Source organism: Nicotiana tomentosiformis, chromosome 10, assembly GCF_000390325.3.
Source record: "Nicotiana tomentosiformis chromosome 10, ASM39032v3, whole genome shotgun sequence".
Lineage (NCBI taxonomy): Eukaryota > Viridiplantae > Streptophyta > Magnoliopsida > Solanales > Solanaceae > Nicotiana > Nicotiana tomentosiformis.
In genome coordinates, this window is record NC_090821.1 from 68,065,962 (window position 1) to 68,091,439 (window position 25,478).

Consider the following 25,478-nt stretch of genomic DNA (forward strand, 5'->3'; position numbering starts at 1 on the left):
TATTTAAGTTGTATTATGTTGTAGTTATATATTTTTTTATTTGAATGTTGTATGAAGGTTGAAAAATAGTTGTATAATGTATGAATCGTTGTAAGAAATTTGTGTTTAAGTTATAAATACTATCTTTTTACTTAAAGTTGTTGATATGTATCAAAATTGTATTAACAGAGGAAGTTTTGATTAGAATTTTAGAGAGGAAGAAGAACACACCACATATAAAATATATACAAATCAAATACAAAATACATACAAAAGACATATTGTATAAAATTTGTATTTAAGTTATATGATATTGTTGATGTATTTAACTGAGTAAGAATAATGTATGAAAATTATAGATAAGTTGTAAATATATTGTATACTATGTAATTAGTTGTATAAGAAAAATTTAGTTCAAATAAATCCTGCAAAATCAAGATTAGGATATTTAGTTCAACTCGGCAGATGCAGAATATGGGAACAAACTTTGCATAGCAAGATCAGAAAATTGATTTAAATCCAAGTGTTACTTGTTTCAAAGCGAATCATTAATTGTCTAAGTTATCTATGTAATGTTCTCTAATATTTTTCTCAACTTTTCCACTTTAATAAAAAAAAAAAATTATGTAATTAAATCTCATAATTTAAGGCACTAATAATTGACTATTTCTCTCTCTCTATATATATATATATATATAGCGAGAGAGAATAAGGAAAGAGGAGAGAAGAGAAAAAAGGAAAAGGGTATAACTAAATCTCCTAATTTAAGGCACTAACAATGAAATGTATATAATTTATAAGTAATCCTTATTTAGGACGGGTAATATATAAAATTAGAATAATTTTAAATATTATATAAGAAAGAAAACATCTCTTATTTTTATGTCCAAGTAATAGAAAAATGGTCTTAGACAAGTCCGTCGATCAAGAAGGTATGCAAGTGGGTACTCCTTGACTGTGATATGACATTTTTTTAGATAATTTTTAGTAGCTCTAGGCTATAGTTATATTATATTCTCATAAATTGTGATTTTTTATTTGACCACATATTGAAGTTTAAGCTCGTTATCTACTTACTCGTGGTAGGTGAGTCTTTTGAAACTCGAATTCATTTTTGCAAAAGGGCAAAATCCATGGTTCACCTAATAATGGAATTTCAATGAATGGACAATTATACAATTTGATGCATTGAATTAGTACTAAACTAGCAAGAAAAAAAGAAGTACTACACTAGGAAAATGTGGTTCCCATTTTTCTGTCTCTTCGCTCTTATGGCTTTCTCTCTCTCTCTTTTTTTAATATATAATTTTTTTCCTCTCTTGTTTCACCTTCTTTGTCGTAAATTGACTTGACATAATATTTCATAAAGAAATAAAGATATTTAAATGTTTGTGATCTTAAATACTTCTATATCATAATATTTGTATGATTATAAAAATTTTAAAACTTGTGGTATTAAATATCTCATAACATTTTTGTAGCTACAAAAATTATCATTAAGGTCTAATGACGAAAACAGAATTTTCACCAAAATAATTCAAAAAATTAAAAAGAGAAAACACACAAAAAAGCTATATTTAACCTTATATTTAGTATTATTATTCTCCTCATAATAAAAGCACATGTAATTATTGTTATTCTCCTCATACATTTCAAGAATCTCTTCTTATGCCCAAATGCAAGTTATTTCGCATTTGGTCACAATAAGTCAATAACTAAGTGATCAAATAGTGAAGACCCGTGGTAGGTGAGTGTTTCCAATGGAATTTGACTTCACTATTTCGAAGTGCTACATGTTCCATGAAACTTAAATGAATCACGCAAAAAGAAAAAATTAAACTTCAATGAATTCATCACGTCATATATAAAGATATCTCTTTGTAACCTATATGTCACATGCTCGAACCATGAAATTGGTCACTAATATTTGTATTAGGATAAGTTTTTTAGATCAGACCCTTGAATTTTTTGTTATTGTTATTGTACCCTTAAATTGCGGCTGAATCTATATGAACGCAAAATTTCTGCACCTACCTACACTTTTTCTTAAACTTCAATGAATGGCCAAACTCGAGGCAAATGGACAAGTAAAACGTGCTTCCTTAGCTCAATTTCTCAATCTCCTCAACAATATTTTTCTTTAAAAAAAATTCCTTTCCTCCCTCTTCAACCGTGAGAAAAGATTATATTCATTCACACTATTAATTTATTTATTAATATATAGGAATAAAGAAGGTTCAAAGTAGTGTTGTGACGATAAGGCCAAAAGGATTCCAATCTGTGTGTTGTAGCTTTATTTACGATCTCTTAATTAGTTAATTACGGATCACTTTAGGATCATGAGAAAATGAAGAGTAATTCACTATATTAATGAAAAAAAGAGAAAAATACATAGTATGTGATTAATTAATTTTTAAAATAAGGAAGGATAGTTAGACAATTGTGACTATGAGACTAATCACATTTCGCACTCATGAACTCTGATTCAAATTATCGTCTTTTTATTACATGGGGACAGGAGAGGGAAAAAAAAGGAAATATTAGGCTACTGATATGATTTAAACTTTGAACTCTCTACTTCAAATGTGAAGGCCCATTGCATTATTCAAAAAGATTAAAAAACAAAATAGATATAAGACTTTAATTTGGAGATAAAATTTCAGCGCAAGGAACATAATGCATAAGTTAAAAAGAAAAGAAGACCAATAAGTTTGTGACTTCAAAGTTTAAATAAAGAAATAGATTTGTTTGTAAAGTCCAAGCACATGATTGCATTTATTTTATTATTAACAGATCCGAATCATCGGCAGATAATGTGGATATGAGAGTGTAATAATGGGAAACTTCGGGGGTGTTTAATTTGAGAGGGTGGGGGTGAGGGGGTTGGGTGGGTTTGGGGGGGGGGGGAAGTGGTAACTTAGGTAGACAAAAATCAGATTCGTGTCGATAAGGGACTTTCTTGGATATTGACTCATTGAGTGATCATTCAGGATTTTTTTTTTTTTTTTTTTTTAGTTTGTGGATATCGTGCACGTACTTGGATTAATTCTACGATAGTTATAAATAATTTCATCAAGATTTAAATAGAAAAAAAAAATCTAGTAATTTTGCCTTCATTTAAATTTGAGCTTGAGGACTTTTGGTTTCTCAATACCTTTGCACTAATCACTAGATTGCACTAAAAACAGAGACAAAATTTGAAACTTATTGATTCGACGATTTATTATTTTTAAGTTACTAAGTTTTAAATTAATAAATTATACACAATAAATTTCATAAGATAAACATAAAATTTGGACTAAAATTATTGAATTTAATCGAACTATAATTAATGTACTAGCTCTACCCATGGACCACTCCCTTGATTCGAGATTTTACTTTGTTTTAGAAATGATGAAATATATAGAAAAGAGTGATTCCTTTTGTATGTGCTTCATGTAAATCTAAATTATTTGAATTAACTGTTAAGAGTATTTATTCTTTTATCAAATTTTATACGACAAATAAATTAATCGGATCAATAAATTTCGGATATTTATAAAATAAGAAAGACGTGCCTTCCTAAAGGGGTATAAAGATGCTTTTATGTAAGTTGGTGGGTCTATATGTAAGAAAAAGAAAGAGACAAAAGAAGGACCAATTTGTCATCGTGTGCATGAGCTGTAAGCCTTTTGGTTTCTCTTTTCTAATAATTTTCAATGAAGTTTGTCTCACATTTTTGTTCTCTTGAACTCAAGGACCCCAAAAGTGCAAGTTTCACTCCATTTCATCATTTCATATTTAATTGGCAATCAAATACTCCTATTGGTTTTTACTTTTTCCTCGTATCATAAATCAACAACAATAACGACCTCATAAAATTTATTAGTGGAATCTCGAGAAGATAGTATAAACGCAAATCTTACTCTTACCTCAAGGGAGTAGAGGAGGTTATTTTCGAAAGACCATCGGTTCAAAAAAACGAAAAGAGACAATATATCAGTATCATCAATATAAACAATATAAATAATAACAACATCATAAGAAACAGAAAATAGATGAAAAACAAAAGGAATAACCAGCAAATAGACCTGGCACTATGAAAAACGAAAAAGTAGTAAGAACACAACGTTAACCACTAGCAGTATAAAACAAAAATCCTATCAGAATAGCCTCACATTGGTACGAAGAAGAAATATGCTCAACTATCTCCTAACCTACAACCCTAATGCTCAACCTCCGCAATTTCCTATCAAGGGTCATGTCCTCGAAAATCTGAAGTCACGTCATGTTCTGACTGATCAATTCTCCCAATACTTTTTAGGTTGCCCTCTACCTCTTCTCGTGCCTTTCCGCTCACATACATCTTATATTTATTAATTTGGTTGAATATTGAATGTGGGTAGGTATTTATCCCTAACCACCCCTTAGATCACGTGATTTGCGTATCCTCGACCTTCGAGGAATAATTTATTTTACAAAAAAAAATTAAAAATAGTGAAATGTGAAAAATAGAAAGTAAAATTGAGAAAGTGTTAGCCTTGTTGTAAAAATTTCAATATTCTATTCTGTGAGATAATGTTATTTTAAAAAATTGACTTTTCAAAGTACGAAAAAGGAAAAAAGAAAGAAAAGAAAAGGGAACCCCCTCCTGACATGCATATGATCCTACAATCTGGATAGTACAATTCAAATAAATATTCTCCTTTTAAAAAATATTTATATACTAATACAGTACGTCCCATATTAGGGTCCAGGATTTTACACGAGTGATCTTTTTATTTCTTTTATTTTTCATTATAAGAAAATCATGTGGTCTACGATCTTAGTTGTATAAAACAAAGACATTTCTTATATGTGGCGTAGGGAACTGCTATTGAATCTTTCCTCTCTAATCAACTTTAATTTATTGGTGGACAGGGTTCTATTTTCTAAATTATCACAAAAATAATTCAATGTATATTCTCTTTGATGATGGTAGAGAATTTATTCACAAGAAAAAGGTACATAAGCGGCCCTTTAAAGTTGGTTTCAATTTTTATTTTTACGCATTAACTAAACTCAATACCTATTGAACACTTCAACTTCAATAAAAGTGTACCGATTAAACACAAATTTAATAATTTTACATTATGTTTGGAGTGTGAATATCACTTGCTATCTACTTGTCAAACAAGACCAATGAGAAAATGACATGACAAAAAAATCAAATTTGAAGAGAGAAAAAATGAAAAGAAAAGGCCCTCTGCAACTACTTCGCTGGACCCCCTCCCCCCACCTACCATCGCCCCCAACTCCTCACCGGCCTAATTCCCTAGCTACTGCAGTTCCTCGCTGAACCCCTTCCTCGTTTTCTCCAAATAACAAGTAGAATCACACACAATCACTAATCTGAGCACACAACAATCAATTGAAATAAAGATATTCGTAAATTCGAACATAAATCAATGATTAAATTCAAAAAATAGGTACGAATTCAAGGAAGCCAAGTCATCTTTCTTGCAATGAAGGCTTTGAAAAATTTGAACCAAACCCCAATTCGAACCAGCTTAAAATGCACTCAAACATTAGATTCAGATTTTCAAAAATGTTTCCAACAAGAATCTATAACACCCAATTGATTTCTAATCAAAGTTTTAAGATCTTTTTTTTTTAAATTCAAGTTCGAAGCTCCTTTAATGGAGGTCAAATTTTCTCCTCAAATTAATTCTCATGTAGCAAACGGTTTCAGCCAACAAATTCCAACTCAAGTGAAATTAGAATTCCAAATTTATTCCCTAAATCTCAAAATCGAGATAGACAGTAATAGTTTATGGTTGACCCCACGAATTTAGAGTTCAAAAATGTAATTAAACTTTGATTGGAATATTACTACGGTGGAGTAAGATTCTCAACAATGGAGAGGCTTCTGAGTTTAGGTGATTTGGCAGTGATGGACCGGTGGGAAGGAATTTGGTGTTAAAGGCAGTGGCTATGGTGGAGTCGTGCTTAGAGATGAAGGTGGCAAAAAAATAAGATTAAGGAGAGAAGAGAAAAAATTAAAATTATGGAGTATTTCCTTTGCCTTTTCTTTTCACGCTCTCAAAAGAGCGTGTAATTATTTACACTATGTCATGTTAGCATATGCATTCAATAGGTACATTTTATTGAAGTTAAAATATTCAATAGTTATTGAGTTTAGTTAAAGTATCAAAATGAAAATAAGAGTAAACTTTAAGGAACGGCTTAGGTATTTGGCCCAAGAAAAATGAATCTAACATGTTTGTTAATATCTAAAAACACAGTATGGAAATTATTCTCAATACAATAAAAAATAAAAAGAGTTTTCTTTCTACAAAATAATTATATAAATGAAAACATTTTCTGGTACAAACATTCAAAAAGCATTTATATGAGAAAAAAAACATTTGATATTCCAAATGATACTTTATTTATGCTATAAATTTACCAAATTAAATCAAATAAATCTGGGGAGAGCTTGATTGTTGCCCTTATCATATTCTTTTTAATAAAAATGAAAGAGATTATTGTCGTTTGGTAATTACAACGATATCCTACATCACCTAGGTGAACAGTTTTGATTTCAACGAACTTAATTTTTTTTTTATTAAATATTTTTCCTCCACGGTTCCACCATTATTCACGTCTACAATCTATTCCAAGATATATAAAAAAGAAAATCAAATTATAGATTACAAATATAATTAGTTTAAACATTTTTAATTGTTTTAGACTCGTTAACATTAAACATTTGAGTTAAGTCTCATTTGTATCCTGACTTACCCTCCAGGGGTCGTGGCTCTATTTATAGGCATCATCACTATAAAAAAGAATACATTTATTCTTTTTTCTTTTCCATATTCTTCTATCCACCAAAAGAATAATGACCATAAATAATAAAAGACTCGTCCATTAATGATGGCATACCATAAATCATAATACCTCGTGAGAGTAGTGCAATATTGCATAAATCATTACAAATATCATATATTTAGCTCGTGGTTATTTTCAATGTATCATCCCAAAAGTTTTTATAATCAAAAGCAGAATATTTGTTAATGATTAGGTACTAATTCTAGAGAAACCACTGCCTCTGTACATTTCTTTTTTACTGAATATAATTCACTATTGATGATACAATAATTGCAATAGCGATCCACTTTACAAAGTCAAAAAGGTACCTATCTGTAGCAGTAACACGTTCTCGATTCCCCTTGAGGTCTTAGCATGCATTTAGAAATTACTTTTTGGGTTTCCTATACGGTCCCGCTATTCGTATTGGAGCCTGATTTTATCCAAATTCGTGTTGCATAAGGCTCATTTAAGGGGAAAGCGCTCTCTAACATAATTTTTTCTATACACATGGCTTAAGCCCGAGACTTCTAGTTAAGGGTGGAGGATCTTATCCGTTCCACCACAACCTACGTTGGTATCAATGTTTATAAAGGCGTAGGCGTAAGGCGAGTTATTTTATATATGTCTCAGCGAGGCTTAAACCCCCGAGGCAGGAGGCATATGCCCCATGATATTTAATTTTTAATATTTCATAAAATAATATAATTACAATGAATATTTTTAAATAGGTAAAATTGCATAAAAATTAAAGAAAACTATAAATAAGTAAAAATATATAAATATGTGCTCCATCCCCACAAAAAAGGGGCATCATGTCCCATTATAATTTTTAAATTAAAAAAATAACCCTTTTATATCTATTATGTATAAAAAATAAAATCTTACGTGTAAAAGTAAATCTCTCATATATATATAAAAAAAAGAAGATAAAATCATAAAACTAAAAATAAGTTTGTGTATTTCCAAAAAAAAAAAAGCGATTGTTCGTTGCTTATAGGAGATAGTAACAGACTAGCGGACAAGATAAATAATTGAAAAAAAATAAAAAAAATAAGGTTGCTAGCAATAAAAATAGGCCTTGACTTTTAAATTTAATGTTCCAATTGCTTTTTAAAACTTTTGAGTAATTACAAGCTGAATTTTGAGAATTTGCGCATTATATTGAAGACTTATTCAATAAAATTTGTTTTAATTTGAAGAAGTCTCTTCGGCTTACGCCTCTCTACAAGAATGCGCCTCAACGTCCGGGTGTACACCCCGAATTGCTGGGCGTATGCCTTTTGAGACTTTCGCCCCCCACCATCGACTCAGGGTATTTTTGGTGCTCCTCACCCCAAAGCTCGCTCTCCCCCGAAAACGCTTTTTAAAATAGTGGTTGTATACATTTAGAAATTCTATTTTGTAATAACGGTGGTCGGATCAACTTTACATACTCTAATTTTTCTTATTGAATATCTATTATTTTTCACCAACATACATTTAGAGGAGGTCGATGTTTGCTTTCAAATTTAAAATATAGACATATAAATTATTGGTTCACGAGCTTTTGAGAAATTAAGAGTAATTTCGGATTGCGAAAACATATAAAGGATGTGTCAAAGTATGCAACTTGGCTTGGCAAATGAATGAGAGATCAATATGCAAATGTATTAAAGACAAAAAGTTAGACGATTTATTTTCATCTAATTAAGTCTTGAAGATTAGAATATTAAAATAGTTGAGATACATGCAAGCCGATCCGAACGAGAATATTATGAAAAAATAAAAATAATATCTCCAAATTCATAAATTGTATTTAATTAATCATTTCTAATAGCACAAGACAGTAGATCCTATAATAAATTAAATAAACTGATTGAATATAGGCCAAGGGTGCTATTAGAAACAAATATTTATCAAAGTCAGTCGCATCTCGCATATTTTTACATATGCACCATCTATTCATATCTAATATCTTAATACAGCACAACAACCATCTGATAACAAAATTCAATTACCAAGTTATTATTTGTTATTTTATTATACTGTTTAACAATACATTCTATGTATAACTCGTTTGCAAACCAAATCACCTATAAGATCTTCATTTTCTTCCTTAGATTAATCAAACATGAGCAAAACCATATCATAACATAAAGTTTTTCTTTCAGTACAAAACCATATCATAACATGATCAAAACCGTACTATATCAAGATTCAACAATGTCATCATACTCCTTTTGGTTTTTGCAAAAAAAAAAAAAAAAAAAAAAAAAAGAAAAAAGATACACCGATTAAAGTAGAAATGACACTAGATACTCTAAAGGGCTGTTATTTAGGAATTAGCCAAAGTGTCTTGAATTTCAGTTTTCTAGTTCAATTTTTTGGGACACAAATATCCTAAAATTAAGATTTTTAGTAGTTCAAATTTTCAGGACAAATAAGTATTAGCTAATGCCTAAATGACACCCCTAAAAATGGCTATTTTTGTACTTCCCAAATGATAAGCCCAGTAATTATTTTGAAAAGCCCATATACTTCTTAGGTAGTAGGCTCTAAGGCTGGTCAGCCCAATATTATCCATTTGGATTTGAGCTGGACGTCATTTGGAAAGATGCTTTTAGCCCATCGTTGAATTGAATATGCTTTTTCCAGAAAATGATTGACAATAAATCATATTTAAGTAGATTAAAATTAAAAGTCACACTTAATTACAAAATAAAACTGGATTAAAGCAACTTGATCATGAACTAAAATTCTCGTACATAACCTAAACTTCACAGAAGAATAACTTTAAAAGGAAATATCAAAAGGCCTATTGACCAGATCATGTCAATTTCCTATGAGATAAGTACTAATTAATACAAGTACAATTAATATTCTTAAAAAAACTAGCATACTGATATTATTATTATTATTATTATTATTATTATTATTTAAAGGTTAGCGAACGGGATACCATGTGCCATCTCGACTATTTTGCGGTATATTTGCTATCTCACACCAACACATATATTAAATAACAGTGTCCATCAAAATTTAAACAAAAAAATAAATCACAAACATTTTTATAGCTGTAATTTGAACCTTAATTTCTCATAATGTTTAGGGCATTTTATTGGTAGCTAAACAAAATCTACCATACATCATTCATTCCCAAGCTATTACAATTTTTGATATAAGTCTCAAGTGCAAATTATTCTAACGGGGGCAAAGAGTATTAGGTAATTTTTTATATTTATTTAATTTTTAGTTTACAAAGTTATTGATATGTTGGTGGAGGTGAGAGATATTGGCAAAGGATAGCCCGACACAAAGTATACCTCATTTACATAGGGTCCGGGATAGGATCTTATCCAATGAGGCGTGATGTAGACATTATACCTGTATAAGGTAAAATACGATATGACACGTGGTTGACTAAAATGAGGATATGTGGAATCCAAGATGGGATGGCTGAGGACCGAACACAACCACCCTGCTTGTCACTGGAAAGGATAACGTTCATAAAGGTGTATTAAATGCTCTACGCCTAGTAGCATTTGTGAGCACCTAATTTTTGACTTTATTTGATTTTTTATCACCTTCTACTATGTAAATATTTTCAGAATTTAATATATATTTTTTAGCTTTGTTACATATATATATATATATATATATATATATATATATATATATATATATATATAGAGAGAGAGAGAGAGAGAGAGAGAGAAATTATTAATAATTTAAGAGGTCAGTTATTACTATTAGTATTATTTTTATCTTTATTTTTAAATAAAATGAATTAAAAACCAAAAATAAATAAATATTATTATTATTATTTTATTTTATTTTTAAAACAAATTTCGGATGGGAATTAAAAAATAAAAAAGGTAGAAATATAAAATTAAAAAGTAAAAGTAAAAGTAGGTAGAAATTATTTAATAAAAAAAGTAAAAGAAAGTGGAAAATTTAAAAAATAAAAGTAAAAGAATGTGAAAATTTAAAAAATAAAAAGTAAAATAAAGTTGGAATTAAAAAATAAAAGTAAGGGCATCTGATTTGTTTTATTTAAAAAAAGTAAAAGTAAGTGGGAAATAAAAAAAGAAAAGTAAAATAAGTGGGAAATAAAAAAAGAAAAGTAAAAAAGTGGTATTTTAAATATATTAAAAGTAAAAAAGCAAGAAATTAAAAAATAAAAGTAAAGAAAAGTGGGGAATTATTTTTTTTTTAAAAATAAGAAAAATGGGAAGTGAAAATTCTTTTTAATTAAAAAAAAAAATCTGAAAATTCCGAATTGTTTTTTCTATAAATAGAAGAGAAATGTGATGAAAAAGAGGGAGGGAGAGAAAGAAAAAAGAGGGAGGAGAGAATTGAGAGAAATTTATTTTATTCTTTTAGGATAAGGGAACTTCTACTTGTGTCATTCTTTCTTCGTCTTTCTTTCGAAAAAACCAGCAGCTTCACCACTCAAAAACAACATTTAAACCTCCATAGAACAGCCCTTTTAATACCATAAACTACCATCCAAATCCAGTCTAATTAGTGAGGTTTTTAGTTGAGGTCGTCAGCGAGTTTCTATGCTCCGTTTGAGGTCTTGCGTGCGGTCTGAATGAGTTTAAGATTCAAAATTGTAAAACCGTAAAGTTTAGATTCAACTTTTGAGGCCCACTTCTTATCTTTTTTTGATTAATGATATGAGTTGCTTTTTTTTCCTTTGGTGTTCTTTGGTGTTCATTTATATCTTGAATGAATGAAATTATTCTCTGTTAAACATGCCAATTTTTAGCTTCCTCTTTGTATATTTATTTTAGTTCATTAGCATGTTCTCTTTAAAAAGGGTTCATCCATGAATAATTTAATAAAATTTGCTAATTGATAAGTGAGTTGTGATTGTTTATAAAAAAAAAAAATCTTATTGAAATGGAAGCTCAAGCAATGTTATGTCTCTATTTGGTTATTTAGTCATTCATGTGTTAATAAATGAGTTTTAGTAGTTCCATCTTTGTTTTAAATTAAGCTGTCAATTGTCTAAAGTATAGAGTTAAGTTGTTAAACAAGTTTAACTAAAATTATGTCACTGGTGAAGATCCAATGTTTGGGCCTAGACACATGGGTTGTTGAAGGAAGTGGAGTTGTGAGGTTACTATAAGCTAATGAAGAAAGTTATTTTATTTTCGGGCCAAAACTTGAAATTTGCTAGGCCCATTAATCTCATACAATGGCCCCATTTTGTAGTTCTTGTATAATTAATTTAATCTATTTCATGCTTTTCTACAATAACATACTCGTATGGCTTTACAAATCTCAAATTAGTTTAAGACAAATAATTCATAAACTTTATAGCTTGCTTTAGGCACGATTAATAAATTATCGTGGCCATGGGTACGGTTCCCGTGGCATGGTCACGATACGTAAATCCCAATTCGAGTGCGCGTTTCACGCGACTTGACCATAACTTCAAATAATAATAATAAACATGTTGTAAATCGCGGGTGCATATCACGTGGCGTGGTTTGCAATGTGTACCAAACGACAAGTGTACGACATCGTAACTTGTTCAAGAAATAACTCCATAAATACTAAAAATAGATTTAAATACATAATTAAAAGCAGCCAAAGGTAAAATGCACAATAGGTTTAAAACAGGTAATAAATCAGATAATTAAAAAGTAAAAAAAATAAAAAAAATTAGATAATTAGGCCAAGTATTAATTGTTAAGCGACCGTACTAAAACCACGGAACTCGGAAGTGCCTCACACCTTCTCCCGGGTTAACAGAATTCCTTACCCGATCTTCTGTGTTTGCGGACCAAAAATAAGAGTCAAATTTTCTCGATTTGGGATTCTAAAATAAATCGGTGACTTGGGACACCACAAATTATTCCAAGTGGCGACTCTGAATAAATAAATAATCCCATTTCGAATAATGTCACTTAAATTGAAAAAACTCCCTATCCCCTATCCCCTCGGGAAAAAGGAGGTGTGACAGCTCTGGCGACTCTGCTGGGGAAACAAACCTAGAGTCTCTGGTTCAGGGTTCAGAATTCGAGCTTAGAATAACTGTTATGCTTGGCTTTCTTGTGATTCTCTAATATTACATGTTTGAGCCTAATGTGCTAAATGTCGCTTTTTACCGCCTTGATATTGATTGAACTGTATATAAACTATTACGAAACCCTCTTCTCTCTGAGTCTTCTGAATCTTCTGGGAGGCGTGCGCTTCGCGTGACTTCTTTTCTGTTAGAGTCATATCCTAATTTTAGAACGAGGTACAGACAAGTTGCAAAGCCGATGAAGCTTCTGTATTCCCGGTACGCTGTCCCCCTTGGCTTGAATTGTCCGCTCGGATAAGCCAGGTCTAGAACAATACACCCAGGATTTAAACTTAGAATGACATAACCTCATGCCGGATCCCTAGTAGGTACGTTTGTTTGCATCACGTGCATTTGACTTTGGGGACTCAATACATGGGGTGTGTCCGTCTAGGATAAGTGTACCCAATATAAAAGACCATCGTGATGCATTTTTACGTGCTACTTATGCATATGTTTGTTTCGACTTGCATGTTGACCGGCTTCTAGAATAGGGAAAGAAAAAAAAAGAGTGAAAGGTAGGTATTTGAAAAATTCCGAAACTCTGCCGAATTTTTTTTTTAAAAAAGAAAGAAAATAAGTCAATGTTTACAAAAGTCATATTTTCTTGTTGTGTCAAAATTGACCAAATTACGCGGGTTTGATTCTCAACGGATGTGAGATACATAGGCAAACCTCATCGGTTCCGGCCCCAATTTTCAAAAATTCAAAAATATTTTCCTTTGATTCCTTCTTTATAAGTTTTTCTTTGCCACATAAAATTCAATACTTTTCCTTCTTTTGTAGAAGTTTTTCTTTTGGATTTTTTTTTAAAAATTAATTACGTTGTCAAGCTATGCAAATGTCATGACTCCTTAGTCTACAATAAGAGAAATGATATTATCATTATCGTTTAAGCGTCGTAACAATGATGTATCGACCGCAACCTATTTTACGATGAAACGGACAGCACCTCCTCTATTTATATGACTTCCCACAAGTCAATACAATCACCAAAAATCCCAAACAACATCATTAATAATCATATTGAGCCTCCAAAACAGTCCACCAATTAACAACATTACTACCAAGCCTTTCGATATATATTTCACAAGTTCTAGCATCAACGACTTAGCCACAACTTGGATAATCTTAAATATATATAGAGTAAGAGGTTCCTTACCTTTAAACAGAAAGAACAACTCCAATTTGACCTTAATGTTCCACGAAATATCCCTTCAATTCTACCACAAGAACAAGGAAGCGAAACTAGCAATTAATTCGGGTTTTTTCGGCACTAGAATTACTTTAGAAGACTTGAAATCACATAGGGTTGATATTAAAAACTTGAAGGTGTATTTACAGAACATAAAACACTTAAAACAACCTCCCACACGAGCTGGAACAACACAAAAATCAGCAACAACAAGAAGAACAAGACATTTACTAGCGCCACGGGATTCCTGACATTTGATTTGTGTTGTTTGCCCTTTGTTTGGGTCTTGGATCATGAGAGAACCTTGAGAGACTGTTTTTAGGGTTATAAGGTATGAATATACTGAAAAATAATGACTTAAAACGGGGTTGAGGTATCTTATATATGTCCATATGTCTTAAACCGCCTTTGTGGGCCCCATAGAGACCAGCTTGGCGCACTCTCTTAAAAACGCGAATATCTCTCTATTCCGAGATCGTATCGATGAACGGTTTAATGAGTTGAAAACTAGACTCATATATATTCAATTTGATAGGTAGATCACCCCATAATTCCAAGCACATTGGGAGAAAAATGCAGTAACATTTGACCTAAAGTTTAAGTAAAATTATAAACCTAAGTTGCGACAACTTTTATCGACTTTTGTTTCATAACTCGCTTGACTTCAAGACTTATGATACGGATATTATATGATTCAAATACATTAAAACAAGACCTCTTGGGAAAGTTAATCACCTCTAGTGTTACCCGAAAATACAGGTTACAACATCCTTGATTCGTTTAACTTCTAATACTTGTTAACCACTTTTATACACCCTTGTATCGTTTAAGACCAATAGGATTAACTTCTTATCATCTCAAAGATAATATCTTCTTGGATTTACGTCAACTAACTTATGGCATGATCTATGGTATGCGAATTTGGGTTGTAACACCCTCTCCCCATTAGGAACATTCGTCCTCGAATGTAAGGGTTTATGGGGTGTCTAACTCATCGTGGATTCCGACGGAGATTTCCGGCTGAGTTTCCCCCATAAAATGGACACTAGCCAAACTTGCAAGCAGTTAAACCCAACCTATGGCCTTACAAGACTATACAAAGCATTATGGATATGTACATTATCTGCATATCACCATTTTGTATTAAAAAAAAGAGTATTCACAAGCTATTGCTTACCTCATAGAGCCGTTTCACCTTATAATGCGTCCTTCTTTCCCCCGGCATCCTCGTTATCTTCACTCTGGAATAGGTAAGGGTATTTAGACTTCATCTCCTCTTCTGCTTCCCATGTCATTTCTTCTATATTCTTGTTCCTCCATAATACTTTCACGGAAGCTACATCCTTTGTTCTCAGCTTGCGGACTTGTCGATCTAATATAGCCACTGGCACTTCATCATATGATAGATCCTTTGTAACTTGTACATCTTTGATAGGGACGACCCGAGAAGGGTCTCCAATACATTTCCTCAACATAGATACATGGAATACCGGGTGGACAAATTCCAATTCAGATGGCAATTCTAACTCGTAAGCAACTTGTCCAATTCGTCGAAGAATTTTGTACGGCCCAATATACTGCAGACTCAACTTATCCTTCTTCCCAAAACGCATAACACCCTTCATCGGTGAGATCTTCAGGAAAACCCAATCACCAACCTCAAATTCCAGATCATGACGTCGGACATCGGAATAAGACTTTTGCCTGCTTTGTGCCGTCCTCAGTCGCTCTTGTATCACTTTCACCTTCTCAATGGCTTGGTGAATCAAATCTGGCCCATATAATTATGTCTTACCGACTTCTAACCATCCAACTAGTGATCTACATCTCCTCCCGTATAGTGCCTCATACGGGGCCATTTTAATACTGGAATGGTAGCTATTATTGTAGGCAAATTCTATAAGTGCTAGATGGTCATCCCAATTCCCCTTGAAATCTAGAACACATGCTCGTAGCATATCTTCAAGCGTTTGGATGGTACGTTCAGCCTGTTCGTCAGTCTGCGGATGGAATGCAGTGCAGAGATTTACTTGTGTGCCTAAACCCTTCTGAAAAGACCTCCAAAAGTTAGCCGTAAATTGAGCTCCTCGGTCTGATATAATAGATATCGGCACACCATGAAGCCTAACAATCTCCTTGATATACAACTTCGCATAATCTTCAGCCGTGTAAGTTGTCTTAACTGGTAGAAAATGGGCAGATTTTGTAAGTCGATCAACTATCACCCAGATGGAGTCAAACTTATGATAAGAGCGAGGTAATCCAATAATGAAGTCCATATTAATCACCTCCCATTTCCAGGTCGGAATCTCTATATTCTGAATCAATCCACTGGGTTTCTGATGCTCGATCTTTACTTGTTGACAATTAGGACACTGGGCTACAAATTCTGCAATAGACTTCTTCATGTTATCCCACCAATACTGCTCCTTAACGTCATGATACATCTTTGTCGAGCCAGGATGGATAGAATATCGGGACTGATGAATCTCAATCATAATCTTCTCTCGCAACCCTGCCACACTAGGCACACATAATCGGCCCTGGTATCTCAGTGTCCCATCTCCTCCGATCTTGAAAGTTGTAATCTTACACTGCTGAATTCCCTCTCTCAATCTTACTAAGGTAGGATCTTCATATTGCCGTGCTTTTACCTCGGCTACCAAAGATGATTCTACTGTATTCTGTACAGTAACACCTCCGTCATCAGAGTCCAACAATCTGATTCTCATATTGGCCAGCTGGTGAAGCTCTTTGGTCAACCCTTGTCTACCTGCCTCAATATGTATTAAGCTTCCCATTGACTTACGACTGAGAGCGTCTGCCACAACATTGGCTTTACCGGGATGGTACAATATCTCGACGTCATAGTCTTTCAGTAATTCAAGCCACCTACGCTGCCTCAAATTCAATTCCTTCTGCTTGAAGATGTATTGTAAACTCTTGTGATCTGTGTAGATGTCAACATGGACGCCGTATAAGTAGTGCCGCCATATCTTCAAAGCATATATTACTGCAGCCAATTCCAAATCATGAGTAGGGTAATTCTTTTCATACTTCTTCAATTGTCTTAATGCATAAGCAATCACCTTCCCACGTTGCATCAATACGCACCCCAAACCTATGCCTGAGGCATCACAATATACCACATAACCTTCTGTTCCTTCTGGGAGAGTGAGCACTGGCGCAAATGTCAATCGATTCTTTAGCTCCTGAAAACTATGTTCACAAGCATCAGACCACTGGAACTTGGTAGCTTCCTGTGTTAACTTAGTCAATGGTGCTGATATGGAGGAAAAACCTTCTACAAACCGCCTATAATATCCTGCTAGCCCCAGGAAGCTGCGGACTTCTGACGGTGTTGTAGGTCTTGGCCAATTCTTCACTGCATCGATCTTCTGAGTGTCGACACTAATACCCTCATCAGATATCACATGGCCAAGGAATGCTACTGAGTTCAGCCAGAATTCACATTTAGAGAGCTTAGCATATAACTTATGATCCTAAAGGGTCTGTAATACTATCCGTAAATGGCCCGCATGTTCCGCCTCCGAACGAGAATACACCAGAATGTCATCAATGAATACGATCACAAACACATCAAGATAGGGCCTGAATACACTATTCATGAGATCCATAAAATCTGCTGGGGCATTTGTTAACCCGAACGACATCACCAAGAACTCAAAGTGCCCATATCTTGTCCGGAAGGCCGTCTTTGGAATATCCTTCTCCTTAACCCTTACCTGATGATACCCTGAACGCAAGTCAATCTTGGAGAAATACTTGGCACCCTGGAGTTGGTCAAACATGCCATCGATCCTTGGAAGTGGATACTTGTTCTTTATTGTAAACTTATTCAACTGTCGATAATCGATACACATCCTTAACGACCCATCTTTCTTCCGCACGAACAAGACTGGTGCACCCCAATGTGAGGTGCTAGGCCTAATGAAACCCTTATCCAGCAAGTCCTTCAACTGCGCCTTCAACTCTTGCAACTCTGCCGGGGCCATCCTGTATGGAGGGATAAAGATCGGTTGAGTTTCAGGCAACGCATCAATGCTAAACTCAATCTCCTTTTCAGGAGGAAGGCATGGGAATTCATCTGGGAAAACATCTAGAAATTCATTGACCACGGGGATTGATTGTAGAGTAGGCGGCTTCGCCTCCGCATCCCTAACGTGAACAAGATGATAAATGTAACCTTTTGAGATCATCTTCCTTGCCTTAAGATAGGAAATAAACCTACCTTTCGGCGTAGCAATGTTCCCCTTCCATTCAATGGCGGGTTCACCCGGAAACTGAAACCTAACCATCTTCGTACGACAGTCAACATTTGCATAGCATGAGGCCAACCAGTCCATTCCCATTATCACATCGAAATCAACCATTTCTAACTCAAATAAATTTGCCGAGGTTTGATGACTACAAATCATCATAGTTCAACCTTTATATACCCTTCTAGCAATCACAGAATCTCCTATCGGAGTGGATACCGCAAGTGGTTTACTTATCAATTCAGGTTCAATGCCAAACTTATTAGCCACAAAAGGTGTAACATATGATAAGGTAGATCCTGGATCAATTAGCGCATATACATCATAAGAAAACACAGACAATATACATGTAACAACATCCAGAGACGACTCGAGATCTTGTCGACCTACTAGAGCATAGGTTCGATTTTGAGCACCACTCAAACTCAGCACTGAACCTCTACCTCTACCACGACCTGTCGACTATTGAAAACCTTGTGCTGGAGGTTGAACTAATGAGGAAGAACCAAAAACAGATCCAGTCGGCTGAGCCATACCACCACCTCCCATGTTAGGACAATCCCGCATCATATGGCCAGGCTATCCGCAAGAATAGCATGCATCGGAACCTCGACGGCACAGTCCAAAGTGGGCCTTGCCGCACTGATCACAACGAGGTGTTGGGGGTCTCGTCTGACTAGTATCTCTATGAAATTGTGAGCATGATGCCCTCGAACTCTGACCTGAACCAGAATAGGTAAATTGATCATACCGAGGCCTCTGAAACTGTGGAGGAGCACTAGCTACAGGTGGCGCCGAACTCCTCGAAGATTGGGGCCTGATACTACCTCTGAACTCATCAAAATACCTTGAAAATCTCGCCCTCTTATGCTGGCCCCTATCCTGCTCCCTATCTGCCCTTTTCTGGCGCTTATGATCCTCTAGGGTCTGGACATAAGCCTGAATACGGGAAATATCCATGCCCTCTACCAAGGAGGCTGTTGTGCACTCATTTATCAGATGTGGTCCCAACCTGTTCACGAACAGATGCACCCTATCACTCATCTCAGACACCATATGGGGAGCATACCTTGCTAAAGAATCGAATTGTATACTATACTCTCGTACCCTCATATTACCCTGTCGAAGGTTCAAGAACTTATCAGCTCTAGCTCGTCGTATCTCAACTGGCAAGTAGTGACGAAGAAAGGCCTCAGAAAATTCCTTCCACACGGCTGGAGGAGCGTTCGGACCTCTAGATCTCTCCCAACTATCATACTAGAAAACCGCTAAATCCCGTAACCGATAAGAAGCCAACTCTACTGCCTCCGTATCACTAGCATGCATAACCTGCAGTGTACGATGAACCTGATCAATAAATGTTTGTGGGTCCTCCTTGAGGTCTGATCCGGTAAACACTGGAGGGTCTAGATTAATAAAATCACAAACTCTCGCACTAACCGATTTATCAGCAGCACTGGTATTCTGCCTCTGAGCCTGAGCAGCTACCAAGCTAGTCAACAACTGCACCGCACTACGCAAATCATGGTTTGTAGTGCCAGACGGGGGAACTGGATGTACTGGGTGCCTCCTAATATCCTCTGGAGGAGACGGAGAGGTATGAGACGACATCTCACTCTGAGCCTCACTTTGGCCTGCTCTGGCTGGAGGCACCTGAATGTTACCCTCTCCCACAGCTGTATCAAGCCGTTTACTAATCGCTTGCTTCCTAGTCGAAGGCATCGCTGAAAGAAAATAAGGTGAATATTAGATATGAACACTTACGACTCAACTCTACGCACGATCTAGATTCAGGAAGAAGGTAACAACCCTAGATGTCACGTAGCCTCCTGATTATAAATGTGGCGTGCTACACATCCATAATCAAAACTCTACTAGACACGGCTCATAGACATCCCCCAGGACAGACTTGCTCTGATACCAAGTTTGTCACGACCTAACTGGAAGGTCATGACTAGAACCTGGGCTTTATCTGACCTTCCTTATTATCTTTAAGGGCCGACAAGACCAATATAAATGGTAGACATGGATCATGAACATCCAACAATGAAAGATAATGTCATGAACATACGTAACATGGGACGACAAGACTGTCAAGAAACTATATATAAGGTACGAGCTACCATGGTGCCATGAAAGACTATACAACAAAAATCAGCCGACAAGGCATTCCAAACCATACATGAGTCGACACCTATCTATGAGCCTCTAAAAGAACATAAGTGCTACAACATTGCTGGAACAGGGCCCCGACATACCCATAATGTCTATAACAAAAATGCATACCAAGACCACGGCAAGTCCGGAGAAAGGATCTTACCAATAACTACTGAACCGGATAGCCTACTGTGATGGGGGAGCTGCGCCTACCCGTCTATTAGGACCTGCAGCACGACATGCAGCGTCCACAAATAAAAAGGACGTCAGTACGAATAAAGTACTGAGTATATAAGGCAGGAAAGCATAAGTAAGAATAATAATGTAAATAGTGATAGGGAATATACAACCTGTGACATCTGGGTACCCCTGAGGGCTACTGACATGAAATACATGATGCATACATATATATATATACATAAACTTTTAAAACATACACCTTTGTGGGCATCATCATCATCATATCGTACCCAACCGTAATAGGCTCGGTAAAACATACCCGGCCATCATAGGGCTCGGTAGAATCGTACCCGGCCACGTGGAGCTCGGTAAAACCCAACTGATCAGTGGTTGCACAATAGGTGCCATACCCGGCCGACTATAGCGCGGCTCGGTAGAGTAAAATAGATACATATATATGATGCATGCTGGACTCATTGGAATCACATTTTGAACCTTTCAAAGTGACGTAAGGTCGGTATCCTTCGTACACGTTATTAGGATTAACTCTTCATCAAGAATCTTATAAGAATCAGGAACTACCAACAACATTGATAATATAAGAATAAGAGAAGTAACATCAATATCAATCGTTTCATAAGAAGGGCAACAATGTAAGTACTGCTAGCTTCTAAGAGTAAAGTATCTTTGGGAGCTCGTTCATTACATTATGTACAATCGGAGTCGTGAAAAAGAATGAAGGGGATAGCCTCACATACCTTGTATATACTTCCCAACCTCAAGCTATGCAAATGTCACGACTCCTTAGTCTACAATAAGAGAAATGATACTATCATTATCGTTTAAGCGTCGTAACTATGATGTATCGGCCGCAACCTACTTTACGATGAAACGGACAACACCTCCTCTATTTATATGACTTCCCACAAGTCAATAAAATCACCAAACAGCCCAAACAACATCATTAATAATCATATTGAGCCTCCAAAACAGTCCACCAATTAACAACATTACTACCAAGCCTTTCGATATATATTTCACAAGTTCTAGCATCAACGACTTAGCCACAACTTGGATAATCTTAAATATATATAGAGTAAGAGATTCCTTACCTTTAAACAGAAAGAACAACTCCAATTTGACCTTAATGTTCCACGAAATATCCCTTCAATTCTGCCACAAGAACAAGGAAGCGATCTAGCAATTAATTCGGGTTTTTTCGGCACTAGAATTACTTTAGAAGACTTGAAATTACCTAGGGTTGATATTAAAAACTTGAAGGTGTATTTACATAACATAAAACACTTAAAACAACCTCCCACACGAGCTGGAACAACACAAAAATCAGCAACAACAAGAAGAACAAGAAACTTACTAGCGCCACGGGATTCCTGACATTTGATTTGTGTTGTTTGCCCTTTGTTTGGATCTTGGATCATGAGAAAACCTTGAGAGACTGCTTTTAGGGTTATAAGGTCTGAATATACTGAAAAATAATGACTTAAAACGGGGTTGAGGTATCTTATATATGTTCATATGTCTTAAACCGCCTTTGTGGGCCCCATAGAGAGCAGCTTGGCACACTCTCGCGAAAACGTGAATATATCTCTATTCCGAGATCGTATCGATGAACGGTTTAATGCGTTGGAAACTAGACTAATAGATATTCAATTTTATAGGTAGATCACCCCATAATTCCAAGCACATTGGGAGAAAAATGCAGTAACATTTGACCTAAAGTTTAAGTAAAATTATAAACCTAAGTTGCGACAACTTTTATCGAATTTTGTTTCATAACTCGCTTGACTTCAAGACTTATGATACGGATATTATATGATTCAAATACATTAAAACAAGACCTCTTGGGACAGTTAATCACCTCTAGTGTTACCCGAAAATACGGGTTACAACATCCTTGATTCGTTTAACTTCTAATACTTGTTAACCACTCTTATACACCCTTGTATCGTTTAAGACCAATAGGATTAACTTCTTATCATCTCAAAGATAATCTCTTCTTGGATTTACGTCGACTAACTTACGGCGTGATCTATGGTATGCGAATTTGGGTTGTAACATATTAAACCCCATATCAAACAAAACCTCATTCCAAAACCTTCGTACACTACTGATAATGAAAGAAACACGTGGAAATCTCATGACCCCTTATCAGATCAACAAGTCATGGAGCTCTCCCACCCCAACTATAATCATAATCACTTTCTAAGCCGACTTTCAATATTATACGCCTGAATATACCGTAATCAAACCTGATAGTACCCATTCTAGGTCCAATGACCTTACATTATTAAACACAACTATCCCACTGGCATGCCACACCAATACAACTCACGCCACAACTATGCAACTTGTATCCAAAATGGAAGATGTCTCAAAGTAGAGAACTGTATTGCAAGTTCAACAAGCACCACCACAACTGCAATGCTATAAGCTCATTATATATAGTAGGACCAAGACACATGAATTTAATAACAGTAACCAGCTCTTCTAAAGCTCCTATTAACATCACTCACATGGACAACTCACGTGCTATAGTATAAATATTTGAACCAGTACGGATAACTCACGTGCCAATAACATAATTTGCCTGGCATGGTCACAGGCCTCCAGTCCAAGCATATCATACAGGAGCAATCAAATAAGTACACATGTATATGATAAATAAAATAGGATTTACATGCTCTTGGACTGGTATAAATAACACGTCATAGTGTAGGCATGTGCAAAGTATACTATCACGGCTCAATCGGCAAGTTAACACAGAAATAGTAACTACCCAGTTTATTAAGGGAATTAGCCTCTTTGTAACCTCAAGTGTAGCCCAGATAGTTCTCAACAAAGGTAAGAACACGAGAAACGTTATAACTTTACGCTAAACAGTCAACTCTAGGCATATCATAGCCTAAGTATTCTTTCGTGTATAAATACTTGCCCCAATGCCCGCACATTGGCTCAAACCTCACATATATGCACACTTATAGTGCGTAGCTATCACAAATAATTAACGCAACTAGTGCCTCCACTGAGTTTAAATAAAACACTCACCTCAAACAGGCCGCAACCCGAAAACAATATGCTTCGGAGAACTCCCAGTCTCCAAATTCATAGAACACATGGACCACCGTAACTGATCCCAACTCCAGCACTCGAATGACTAACACATCTTTCATGCACGATCATCCCACGAGGAATACTTTCATAGTTCTTCAGTGCCACAAAGCAATAATTTGAATATCAGCAGTCTATCAACGAGGTGAGTACTGCAATACCGATGAACATCCGTAAGTCAAAACACAACGCGCCTTCTGAAATGCACACCCTTCTCAGGAATTACCGAGTAGTTATAACATTCATCGAAATATCTGAAACTGACCATGCTGTCCAACATTCATTACCTTCTCTTCAAGTCTGAATTTTCACCTTATACATATAAATCATAATCCCGCACAACACACCACATCTATTATGCCATCATCTGACAAGCACAAGAATCCCATTATCAACTCTGAGTCACCAACAAACTACATACCCGTTTAGTTAGAAACCTTCCTCTTGCTTCCTTCCAGGAGGAAATCACAATACACAACATGTTTCCCACACCAATAGAAAATATCTTGTTCAAACCATGGTAGAAACCATCAAGAACACTTTGAAATCCATCTGCACATAACCAAGCTATTAGAATTAAATTCCTCTAACTCGACCAAACCACGTAGGTCACCAAAACCCAAGAATATTGCCACCAAAACATCTGTAGAGTCTCACCACATCATAATTACCCCTATAAATACCACAACCGAAACACCCACTCTGAAAATACCTTATTTGAGTCTAAGGCCATTTCATTCACCTTCCTGATACCAAAATATAAAATCCATAATGATATACAAAAATGCCACATGTCTCGACACCATCCAACTTAAATCTCAGATTTTAGCCATAAACAAATCCACCAAAAATTCTCAATTGTTACATATTAATCTTGAATCCATTAGAACTTTCTTGAGAGTCATCCACTCAGCTCAAATATCAATTGCACCGCCAAAACGGGCCGAAAGACACATGCCCCATTAACTCAACAACACCCTAAGAAGACCCCTGCCTTAACACCACCAATCAAATTCATACTCCGTGCGCACTACATCCTTCACAATTAACAACTCACTCATTCCATGATTTTCATATATTCATAAGTGCAATATAACCCATATCCGGGAATTTCCTTATTCGAGTCATCCTCGATCTCAACCTCTGCAAGTCATAACTAACCCACATGTATGCCTCAGCCCAAAACTAAACATTTACATACAACCATGAAATTAAATTATCAATAGCAGGCTCCCCCACTTGGCTCAAAGCCATAGATTAAAATACTTTATAACTCACAATACCCATACTCTATTACTGCCTTAATACCGCAGTCAGTGCAACAAAAATTCTTCTCAAGCCCATGCAACACCAACCATAAAATACCTTAATCATCCGCTAATCTCGCATTCATTCTCTTGACAGTCAAGTCAACTTTCTCAACTAGATTCAAATTAAAATCTCAACACATATAACCTGTTGGTAAAAAAGAAACTCTCCAATCAACATTATAAGAAACACACCTGCGTAGATTACTTTGCAGGAGATAACCCACCTACTTAGCCTCAAATTGGCATCTTGTTATACCCTTTTCGCATCCACAATTACTACGCAATCACTTAATCTTCCTAAGTCCAAACTCATTAACAAAACATGAAAAATCTAATTCTCTCCACAATTAAACTACATG